This window comes from Galeopterus variegatus, unplaced genomic scaffold (assembly GCF_000696425.1).
Source record: "Galeopterus variegatus unplaced genomic scaffold, G_variegatus-3.0.2 Scaffold1602, whole genome shotgun sequence".
NCBI lineage: Eukaryota > Metazoa > Chordata > Mammalia > Dermoptera > Cynocephalidae > Galeopterus > Galeopterus variegatus.
Window position 1 is genome coordinate 138,573 of NW_007727713.1, and position 9,839 is coordinate 148,411.

Genomic DNA, 9,839 nt, shown 5'->3' on the forward strand with positions numbered 1-9,839 from the left:
CGAAATTTCCCATTTGCAACAACATGGATGAGCTTAGAGAAACTTATGCTGAGTGAAATAAGCAAAGCACAGAGGGATAAATACCACATGTAGTCACTCCTATGTGGGAGCTAAGAGAGAAAGAAGGAAGGAAGAAAAGACCACAGTGGGGCATGGACTTGCAGAGGGAGAGAACACACCTTGGGCTACAAAATGGAATGGAGGAAAAAGGGATGGGGAGGGAGATCGGTTATAATTTGGGGGATAATTTGTTGTGGGACAGGAGTATAATAACAATTTGAAGTAATGGGCATGCTGCCAGTTTGGATCTGGCCATCACATCTTGGGCATGAGTGGTGACAATTTTCTCTGTGCCCCCTGGATATTCATAACTAATAAAAATAATAAAATAAAATAAAATTATTGCAATTATATGAATATGTTATTTTATAGGTGAGGGAATTTAGGCACAGCAAGGTTAAGTAACTTGCCCAAGATTATGCAGTGGAAGACTGCAGTGCTGAGTTACATGGCTGTCTCTGGGCAAAAGAAATGCAATTTAAAATAAGTTTTTGGTCCTGTGCAAACAAGGAAAATGAGTATCATTCCCTGCCAGTACATCAACTGAGAAGTAAGGTTGTGAGCTGTCTAACACAGACAAACAAGTGCCCATGTGTGATGCAGAATTAACATGTAAAACACAAGCAAATCAAGGTCACCAGAAGAAAACCGGGATGTAGCCAGACTCCCCACCCCCCTTGATCCACTAAACCTTGGTGAACTTTCCAGTATCTGTGACAATATTGCACTGGATTTCCTACTTTGCACAGCAAGCTCCATAAGCTAAGAAGCCATGAACATCCTTCATAGGTTCTCCTTCATTAAATTATGAACTTTCTAGGACAAAGATTATGCCTAAGCAAAATCACAGCTAGACAGGAAAAATAAGTTCTATTGGTATATAGTCGAGCTAGGCATCATATATAATTAACAGTAATTTACTGCATTTTATCCAGTGGCTAGAAGAGAGGAGATCAAATGTTCACACCACAAAGAAATAAATAAGCTTTACAATAATAAATATGCTAATTACCCCAATTTGATCATCACACATTGTATACGTGTATTGAAATGCAACTCTATCCCATAAATATATATGTATAATCAATAAATTTTAATTTAAAAATTAGGAAAAAAAAAAGATTGTGTCTTAGTCATCTCTCACCATCCCTTTCCTCTGAATCCAGGCCTAGCACCATGCCTGAATGGCACATATTAAGTGGCAACGTGGGAGTACACTTGGGGAAATAGCAGTGCATATCCTTCACCAAGCTCTTCTACTGCCGGCCCTGACTTATACTCATCATTACCATGAGCTTTGTGGCTGTAAAAGTGGGCACAGTAGATAAATATTTTTTAAAAATATGGAGAAAAATAAGTTGTAATATGATTAATGGAGTTAATTATCTAATTATATAATAATGGAGCATTATGTCAAAAGCACTTCATTAAAAAAAGAACAATTACCTATAATTAAATTTTAAATTTGATTGAGGAATGTTGAATTCATTACTGCATTGAGAAGCTCCCAGGACAATTCCCTTCTTCTGTTAATTCCTTTTCTTTGAAAAAGCCTTCATTTCATTTGTAAACTTTTTTTAATTTTAATAAAAAGTTGTATTTCAAAAATAATTTCAACCAAAAAGAGTCAACTGCAGAAAAGAAGCAGCAATGTTAGAAGATGAAAGATGTGTTTGTTACTGTTAGAGCCAGTGCTGGAGCTAAGGGCTGGGTGTCCTCACTAGGCACAGCTACATTTGCCATTATCTCCCTTTAAAATGAAGAAATATGGGAAGAAATGCCAAATACCACGCACTTGAGAGAGTAAAGATATTCCAGTACCCACTGAGACAATTGAAGGACGTGAAAAAAGTATAGAAAAAAAGTGTAGTTCTTATCCATCAATTAATACTCTTTTGTGATAATTCTATAAACCTAGGTTAGGTATACTATGCAGTTGAACCTCCTGAATCCTATATTAGTTTGCAAGTTTCCCAGAAAACTGCTGAATTACAGCCTACTGAGGACTGGTGAATAAAGAGTAATCACTGCATTTCCAGTTATAGGAGTGGGAGTACCCATCACCAGCAAGGAAAATAAAACAGAATTCAGAAGAGCTATACTTATATACAACTGTCCTGTGAGTGGTTTGGCCAATGTACAACTTCTCTTATTATCTCTGAGACTTCATCTGCAATAATGAGGCTAGTTTACCTCCCTGCCCACTTCACAGGGTTGCTTTGGCTGTCAAATGAACGATGTATATGTGATATGTATTAAATAGTGCCCCCCAAGTTTTATGTCTTAGAAGCTTAATCTCCACTGACAGTGTTAAGAGGGTGTGAAATCCTATTATGGTAATTGAAAGGTGGGGTGTTGAAGAGGCGATTAGATTGTGAGGACTGTGTCTTCCAAATTGATTAATTCATTGATGGGTGGCCATGAGCGTGGTTCCGATGGCTGTATAAGGAGAGCACGTGAAAATCTCTCTCTGTCCCCTGATCCACTATTCTCACCATGTGACACCCTGCCTTGCTGTGAAGAGTCACCACCCAAGAACAAGGCCCTAACCAGCTGTGTTCCCTGGACTTTGATCTGCCCTACCTCTGAAACTGTAAGCAATAAATATTGTTTCTTTACAAATTACCCAGTTTCAGATATTTCTGTTATAAACAACAGAAACAGACTAATACAATATGACATGTATGTTAGTAAACACAAGATACTGTCTGATACAAGTTATCAGACTAACAAGGCCTAACCTATAGATGCTTTGTCCTGGATACCAGTATACCAGTTACCTGATGTGGATCCATTTGAAATGCTTAAAACATGAGGGACATGTAAGATTTTCATAATTCCAACTGCTATCAAGAATTATTGATGACTTAGGGAGAACATTGATTTTTCTGGTGGTGTCTACATGCATGCTTTCTGCAACCATTAGTGGTCCTTGTAGAATTGATAGCTTTTTGAACCATATCAATGAGATTATTGATTCTTGGAAGGGCCCTAATCTAGGAAAACTTTTTAAATGTTTGCTATTGGCTTTTATTAACATATAATGTAGCAACAGGATTGAAAAATCCAAGTATTGTGATTGCCTGGAAATCTCAAAGTAAAAATCAATGTAGCTAATCTATTTAATAAGTCATGAAACACACACACACACACACACACACACACATACTGGTGGGAAGTCAGTTAAGATTTACTATCAAGAAGGCAATTTTGTGTGAACGTGCTTTGCTGTACAAGCTTGCTTCCTAGCCGATTTCTTGCCCTTATGTACCCAGCCATCTTGGCTGGAAGCTAGCATGCCAATCTTTCAGGGACTCCATTAAGGCTATCTCATGCCCACTTCTGATTCTTATTTTCTTGCCTTGTCACAAATAGGTTCCCAACCCCTTCATCTCTTCATTCTATAGCCTCTTCCTCTCATAACCCAGCAGATTGGAAAACACTATTAATTAGGTCTCTCTAATTCTGTGTGAAGTATAGATCCTACCATCAGGCAAGAAATAGAAGCTGCAATATCCTCACAAACACAATCTTAGTGACAGCTTATAATATCCACAGCACTGGGCATGGAAAAGTGAAATATAATAATTTTAAAAACTAAGATAATTAACATTTAAATTTCCAAAGTGATAGTGAATCAGACACAGAGTGCTACAGGGCACAGCTTACTTACCACAAAATTAACAACCAAAAGAGTAACCTGCAAGTATCTCACTCCCTCCAGCGCACACTTTTAATTAACAGAAGCTTGTTCACCTCTTTTCCTTCAGATCCAGAGAGAGCGAACAATGTACCCTTAAATAGTTACATACTGTTTTTTTAAAAATTGATATATGCAAGAGAAATTAAAGTGTAGCATGGACAATAATCTATTCACAGTGAGGAAAATCTCCCAAGTAATAATTTTGGAATTCCTACTAAGTTATCAAAAGAAGGAGAGAAATCCAATTCCATTTTTCTTTACAAATCCATTATCTTCAGTCCTATGGAAAACAATGAAATATACTATTAAGGCAGATAAAGCTGGGTGTCCTTTGGTGATAATAGAGCCATGAGGGGAAATAAAACAGGGCAAAAAAATGGGATCACTTTTATATCCAAATTTCAAAATGGGTGGCTAAAGGATAACCAGTGGTTATAATGCTCTGATTTTCAGAAAAGCCTATCGAGGCAATCTTCAAAGTCTTAGGGAGTTAATCTGAGCTTTGGGCATCTCATTAATAAGAAGATAAAAAGGTATCTACCAAGCAACGTATCTATTCGTCAGGCAAGGCAATGTCTTCGGAAGCTTTACCTAATACATACACACACTCATAGCACAGACATTTGGCAATATTAGCAATCTGGACAAGAGGTGATTAAAAGCTATCATCTGCAGAAAACAGAAGTGTCAGCCAGCTCTGCCCAGAGAGTGTGAAGGCAAATGTAATGCTGTACATATGACCCCATACTTCCATCACCCCCAAAAAAATCAGTGTAGCAAAAAGACTGCATTGGAGAATGGAGTCGTATATATATTCTGTATGTATAGTATATACCACAGTAGGTATGAGGAGAAAGAAGAGGCATGGGTTTTACAGGTAGGTTTGAGTTCCACGTTTTGTGCATGAACACATTTTTAATCCTCCCCTAGTAAGCATCCCACCCACCACCACTGCTGCAGAACACAGGAAGTTCTGAAGCCCTTTGAGCCATTCATTTGCTGACACCTTTGTAAAAATATCTATTAACCACAGAGTGGCCAAAGGTGAAGTCCAGCTATCCTCGTGGTTAGAACGGTGGCACAGCCTGAGCTACACACACATTAGAAAGGGCAACTGCTTTCTGGGATGGCGTGAGACCGTAGTGAATAATAAGTTCCCAGAAAAGAACTCTATCGCTGCACCCAGGTCTTCCTTTCCTTTTCTTCCCCTCAAATGCCTGAAATACAGTCATTAAAATCGCTCTCCTCTGAGTGCAGCATGGTGCAACAGGAGGAACAGTAAGGCATATTCCTAACAAGTTGCTGATTGTTACTTTAAATTACTCAGCTAATTGATGGCAGTGCCAAAAATGGGACTCAGATATTTTGATTCTCAATCTAATTTTATTTTCAGTAATCCTAGAATCAGGAGACCTACATTCTACTTCTGGATCTGACTCCACATCACTGCTTGGCTTTGGATCAGCCACTTAGCCATTCCTTGATTCTTCCCATCTTTAACAAGAATAACATAAAGAAGATAAGCACTAATTTTTTTTTTCCTTCCAAATTTGTATTCAGGATCATATATCCTATCAAGAAACTGAAATCTAACCATTTGTGTTCTTATTTGTCTGAAGATAGTGGGCACTCAGTAACAGGAATCAAAGACTTAAATTAAGGAGATGAGGCCACTTTGAGAGGATGTCAGGCCAACCAGCTGGTCAAGGATTAATCAGCAAATATTAAATTTTAAATTAGCTTTGGAAATTTGGATAGAATATGAGAAACTTATTTGGGGAGGCACTAAACAGTGTAAATGTTTCACTTATTTACTGAGTAACAATTATTTATAAGAAACTGAGCTAGACATTTGAAATCATATATTAATGTAAGATACCCACAATAAGTGAAACTCAACAATTAAAAGTAATGTACTAAGATCGGCAGTACAGGTATATATAAAGTGCTATGAGATTTCCATACAAAGATTTGCTAGAAATTTTACAAAAGATCCAGTATTTGAATTAGATATAAAATTATTGGGAGTATTTTCCAATTAGATATATGTATAAAACTAGGGACCTGTGGGCAGAAGAAATATCATATACAAATGCATGGAAAATACGTATGGCTGTAGCTTAGAACACAGATTTAGAAATCTCAGTAAATAATGCTGGAGAAATATGTTAAAATTTGATTGAAAAATACTTTCTCGCCATGTCGGAGGGTTTGGGATTTATCCTATAGGCAATGAAGAGCTAACAGGGATTAAAAGAATTCACATTGTACTTAAAAATAAACACACAGATTTTCTATAGAGGTCATCTTTTTCTCAACATCTGTGAAGTTTCTAAAGTCAAGGTCATGTCATCTTCTCAAAACATAGATAATTTTGCACAGTGGGAACTGTCAATCATCCCAAAAACCTAGGCTCAGACAATCCATAGAATAGAAAGATTCACAAATATTGTTTTAAGTCTGGTTGCTGAGTTGCTCTCAACAGCTATTCTGTCAATGAGGAAACATTCCAAATATGACCAATGAGAAAGGAAAAAAATCACTAACACACTTAAGGGAGATAATTTTTGGAAATAGTCCCTATGAAAACACAGAACATGAAAGTGTTTAAGAAACTTCAAAGACTGGGGGTGATCCAAGATTGATTTTTACTGACCTATTATCAATCTGTATTACAATTTAAAAAACAGACAAAATGAATCTACAACAAAGAGTATGAATGGTTTGATGACTCAATGCCTTTGGCATCAGAGTTTTTAAGCCTCCTGGGAATCTTTTTAAGAAGACTGAAGGCCAGGCAGCCCAGGACTGGCCAATTGCAAGTGGAAGACTGTAGGGTAGAGTCAGTCTCCAGGGAATGGAGATTGACCCTTCCAGAGTCAAGCACTGCTCCATTTGGCCACCCGTTGGAACAGATGCTCTACAAACAGCCCCTGGGCTTTCTTCACACTCTGACCATCAGGCCTCTGCTGAATGAGCCCACCCACTCCCTCTGGACCCCCAGAAGGATGGTTAAATGAGTCATAGTCATTTCTAAACACAAAAAGGATACTAACATTTCAGGTTGAGGTCATAAGTGTGTGCAAAAAATGTAGGGGAAAACACATCATTCCATTGATTTCTTACATCCTTCCTGTGGATTAGCAATTAAAACAAGAATTTCCAATTGTCCTGGAAGGTGCATAGACACCAGGAAAGCCATGCATGGGGCAGGGACTTTGAGTAGGTGAGAACCACAAAGGTGGGGAATGCAGGATGGTGGGAATCACACAGACTTCAGCATTACTACATGGTCTCCATCCTAGGTGAGAAAAAAAAAAAATGATTCTACTGACCCAGGGTTCCCTCTCTAGCTGCAGCCTACCCTTTGCCAATTCTTCCCATGCTGATTTCTTGAAAGGGTTTCCACTCTCTGTCCAGTTTCCTCCTCTTGCATTCACTGAGCAGTGCATTTTGCCAGAAGCACCCTCATCAGGTAACTGATGACCTCCATTTGGCTAAAACCGATGAACTTTAAAAATTTCTTATATTACTAGACCTTTTATATCACTTGATAGTGTACCTTTCTCCTTTTGTTTCATGATAATAACAATAATAGAATAATAGCTAATACTAGTATTAAATATTTGCCGGGCTGTATGGTAAATATGCATCAACACTCTCCTTTTTGTTCTGAAATGCAAATTTGGCATTTTTTTGGTGAACAGACTAGGGCGTATGTTACATTGTGGGAGTAGACTGGAGAGTTTTCTTAGGGCTCTATGTACCTGTGTATCGTAGAGTACATCACTGATTCCAAACCCCATCAGCTGGTGTGCTGAGGCTCTGATCTTATTTCCTTCTCTGCTTGAATGGCTTTGAGGAGTGGCCAGAGAGCACAGATAAAGGCCTCAGAGAATCAGGGACTAATTCATCAGGCAATAAAGAGTGCGGGAATGCTGTGACACACTCATGAGCTGAGATTTATGTAGTGGCTGCCTGTCTTCCTTTCCCATCCTGCTTCCCTCCATGATGACCTTTGCTCTCAACTTTGACCACACAGAGAACAGGTGAAGCTAAGACCATAAGAGCACTGCTTTCCTTGTAACTTCACCTGATTCTAGGGAGCAACACTATAAAGATGGTTCTGGAGTAAGCCCATAAGGCCAGAAGGAAACATAAGTCGATGATGTGTGTTGATGTTGAGGGGCCCGATAGAAAAGAATATAACAAGTGGTGCAGTATACATGCCACATGACTGTGTTCTTTGGNTCTGACCACACAGAGAACAGGTGAAGCTAAGACCATAAGAGCACTGCTTTCCTTGTAACTTCACCTGATTCTAGGGAGCAACGCTATAAAGATGGTTCTGGAGTAAGCCCATAAGGCCAGAAGGAAACATAAGTCGATGATGTGTGTTGATGTTGAGGAGCCCGATAGAAAAGAATATAACAAGTGGTGCAGTATACATGCCACATGACTGTGTTCTTTGGTCTGGCACAGAAACGCAGCCAGAGCCCTAAACCTGTAGCCACACACCGTTCTCTGCACCCTCTGGGGCCTCCCTGTGTCATTAAGGCAGTTTATTGTAGTTTTCATTAGCATGAATAATAACTTGCTAATGTGTTTTTTATATCATCTTCCAATCTGCTTCATGTTTTCTCTGCCTTGGTCTCTAATGGTATTTACTTAAAATACCTTCAAGTCCAACTGAGATAAAATTTCATCAGATTTATTTTTATTTAAGGATATTATTTATTCAGAATGGTAATATATTCCCTCCCTACATTAATGTATCAATGTGACCATATGATTTTCCCCCCCTTAATTATTTTTTTTTATAAAAGGAAAAGAACGAATTCAGAGAAAATCACTTTTATGAAGTGCCATGAGTCTTTTCCCTGGCTGTTGAGGCATGCATTTTGCAAGATTACCCTCTGAGGAGTCAACATTCTTGCCCAGTTCACTTGTGGGTGCAATGAGCTCAGGCCTCAAAATGGTCAACATGGATAGTAAGATCTTCCTTTGTCTGATTATCTCTGATGTCTTTTGCCCCGGTATATGAGCTTCCTGTGCCTTATCNTCCTTTGTCTGATTATCTCTGATGTCTTTTGCCCCGGTATATGAGCTTCCTGTGCCTTATCTCATTGAATCTGCGGTAACTCAGCCAGGTCGGTATGGTATAATCCCTATTTTATTGATAAGGAAACTGAGCTCAGAAAAATTAAAGAAAACTTCCAAGACCATGTGGTTGATAAGAGGTAGTATCAGTGTTTACACTCAGGTCTGTCTTACTCTGAAGTTCCTCCTCTTTCTCCTGTCTGAGACTGTCTGTGCTTTCACACCTCCATAGCTGGTGTATGAGTTTAGGAGCTCAGGGTTCAGCTCGAGGGCAGGTTGTGGGGGTGGAGGGAGAAGGTGAGCTTGACACAAACAAAAAAGGTAATTAACTGAGCAGAACACTGAATATGCTATTCTGTACAGTAAAAAAAACAGATGAACAAGAGTTCCGAGAAACAAGAGACAGCTTTGAGAAGTGGGATGGCCAGGAATGAGGAAGGCTGAACAGAATCTATTGAACACAGCTATTACCTTTGCAATCAGAATATGATTATTAAATGAGTTAATGAAAGAATGACAACTAAGAGATACTTGCTTATGTTCATTGAGTGTCTGCCAGACCCTCGAGCTTCAAAAACTATGTCAACAGTGTTAGAAATAATAATGCTGGGGTTATCTTTTGCACTAGTTTTTAAATATGGCTGCATTTTGGAATTATCTAGGGTGTTTCAAACAATATTTATGCCCAAGCCATAATCTATACCAATTATATAAGAATCTCTGGGGGTAGGATCCAAACATCAGGAATTTTTGAAACATCGCAGGTGATTCAAACATGGAACCAAATTTGAGATCCAGTGATAGAGCTTTGTTTTCCAGTTTAGAGTGCTATGGTGTTCCCAGTGGGAAGGGCCATAACCTGGTATGGAGCAAATACTTATTTGAGGATTTTGGAGGCCTTGAAACTAAAGAATCTGGACAAAGTTGACTTTTTCCAAAGTATACTCTGTGACACACTAGTTTTATATCATACCAG